The following is a 2,804-nucleotide window of genomic DNA, read 5'->3' on the forward strand; positions in this document are numbered from 1 at the left end:
CACTCTCATCGAATTCAATGCAATGCAGATTTCTTACCATAGGTGTCGCAGCCCGCAGACCCGACACTAGTAATAGTGGGGTACGAGTATCGATACGACTATTTTTAAAGAATAAAAGATAAGAAGAACTAGGTGAACGTCATGCGGAAGCTCACGTCAAAACATGCTAAGGAAAATCTTATAAAATTAGCCCAAGGGTAAAATCGTCAACATTGTCATAACTTTTTAATTGTTAGGAATTTCACGAACAAAAACAAAACGCGTATAGTTCATTTTTCATAAGGAAGCATAATTTGCAGAGTATCGCAGCAAAAGGCGAACCGATTATATGTATGAAGACACATAACCGTGAGTGTATTGCTTGATCTCAAAAGAAACTAAGTAATTCAAACATCAGACTCTATTATCATCGAGGCAAAATAGTAATTTAATTTACATCATTTGAAACTCTCCCCCATCAGCACCAGTCCAATCTCACTCCCAGCTTAGCCTGCACATTTAGAAATACATGCAGGGCGTGAGTACATAATACTCAGTGGGCAAATGCCGAAAAACAAGAAAGATGCTCTTAGAGCTATAGGTTTGAAACTTGCCACATCTCAGCAACACACAGAAATAAATTAGCATTAAAAGAATCTGTGCATGCAGTTTTCATAATTATGACATCATAAGTAAACGAATGACAGCTGTCAAAGATCTAAACATGCATGTACCACATCTACAATTCATCATCATCAAAGGTACTGAGAAGTAGGCCTCCCTCTCAAGTACCGTGACCGGCCGACCCGAAGACGGCTCACAGTCACCTCTGTGCACAAAATCCCGCTTGTGGCAGGACCGAACTCGTCTCATCAGTAGAGGGTAACACACAAGCTCAACATCAAAAAATTGGCAAGTCAAACAGTTCTCAAATATCATTTATCTCAAAACATTTGTTAATCTCATAACATCATTATATCATTAAATCATTTTAGAAAGCTCGGATAATATTTGTATACTCAAAATATTGCCCACCTGAAGTCCTTCGCTTAATCTGGAAAGAAATCAGGCAACTTACTGCTTCGTCTCGCTCGGGCCTTCATATGTCATCATCACATCGTCATCGTCATCGAAGGTTCATGTGATAAAACAAACCTTAGTCAGAAACTCAAATTCTAAATCCAATCTCTTCTTTACTCTAACTTCTCACTCAACATCTATTTACCCGTTAAAACTCAATCCCTAGGTATACTCGGCTTCTAAGGATTCACACGTCCAAATATCGACTTAACTCTCAACTCGACTCAAACTTATAGCAAACAAGCACATAAACAAGTATAAACACTTAGGCATATTAAAAACACACATAGACAAGTCGAAAACAAGCTTTACACTGCACTGACTCAACTTTAAAACCTCACCAGACTCTGTACAGACCTCTCCTGGGGTCGTAACTCATACCAAAAGAAACCTCTTCGAGTCTAGTTTCATTTAAAAAAAAGTAGGATCAAAAACTCCAAGTATTTTAGGAGATATGACTGTTTTACTACAGTCTACCATATTCGGCAGTTTTTGGCAACCGAAAAGTTTGATTTTTGAAAAATAGTAAACGTTGTCAAAACGGTCTGAAATTTTGTGGGTACTTAGCTAAGACACTAAGGTCTCAACCATAAAAATTTGGGTTCCAGAATGCTAAGGAAAGCTACTGGAAACGATGACTCTATTGGCTACTCACCGAACAATTCGGCAGAATGTAGCAGTTTTAGTTTTACATTTTATAAAAATAGCAAACGAAGTCCAAATGACTTGAAATTTTACCGGTGTTCTCAAGACTCTCAAATATACCTACCATAAAATTTTCAGAGTGTTTGGGTATCAAGAACCCCTCGAAAACAGTAGGTCAGTGGGTCGTGAAAAACGACTCCGAAACATACACACAAGTAAACATGCTCAACTCAACAATTAAACAAAGCAAATACACCAAAACTCATTTTAAGCACTTAAAGCACTTAAAAACATTCAAAAACATCAAAATACTCGTAATACTCAATCTCGACTCTTTTCTTTCGTCATCCACTCAAATCTCATAGAAAACACATCAACGAACATATCTAACAAATTCCTTCTCAATTTCATGCTCGAAATTTCTCAAATACTCAAATATGATCATTTTCATCATATATCTCATTATTCTCATATTTACTCTCTTTTTATCATAAAAACTATAGTTATTACATTTTTATGAAAATCCATGTATCAACATAAAACTCTTAGCAAAACATGGATAAAAATTCTCATAATGATCATAGAGCAAATAAATCTCATTTTATCAAGCATCAAACTCACATCATATAAAACTCAAAAAATCATACAAACTAAACTTAGCCAAAATTTTATTTAGCCTACAATAGACTTAATCAAAAAAAAATACAAAGACACTACAATCATGCTTAAAAACATATATTCCAAGCAAAAACATTTAAACAACACATAGACTAAAAAGTCCTAATTTTTACTAACTAACTCTTTGAAATTTTTACAAACACAAACCAATCTTTAATCTACTCCAAGATCCTTCATTTTTAACCAATTATTCTCACATCAAAACCATCAATTGACAAATAAGGGCATATATACACATAACCCTAAATTTTAACAAACTAACTCTCATCAAAACTCCAATTGACATCATATACTTAAATTAATCCATCAATCATTATCATCTACACCTCATAGACTCATTTATATCATCAATTCATCAATTAACTCATTAACTCAAAAGTTACCATTTTAGGGTAAACTAACTTCCATCAAAGATTTCACAT

At 34.5% G+C, this 2,804-nt stretch overlaps 1 long non-coding RNA gene across 1 annotated transcript; it reads right to left on the bottom strand.

The window, feature by feature from the left end:
* Positions 1-250: 250 nt before the first annotated feature.
* LOC130996549 (uncharacterized) lies at positions 251-2,289 on the bottom strand. Its single transcript, XR_009092660.1, has 2 exons — positions 1,015-2,289; positions 251-490 (listed from the first exon to the last, which is right to left on the bottom strand). It is a non-coding gene; the product is annotated as an uncharacterized LOC130996549 (long non-coding RNA).
* Positions 2,290-2,804: the final 515 nt, after the last annotated feature.

The sequence above is a fragment of the Salvia miltiorrhiza genome, chromosome 8 (genome assembly GCF_028751815.1).
Source record: "Salvia miltiorrhiza cultivar Shanhuang (shh) chromosome 8, IMPLAD_Smil_shh, whole genome shotgun sequence".
NCBI lineage: Eukaryota > Viridiplantae > Streptophyta > Magnoliopsida > Lamiales > Lamiaceae > Salvia > Salvia miltiorrhiza.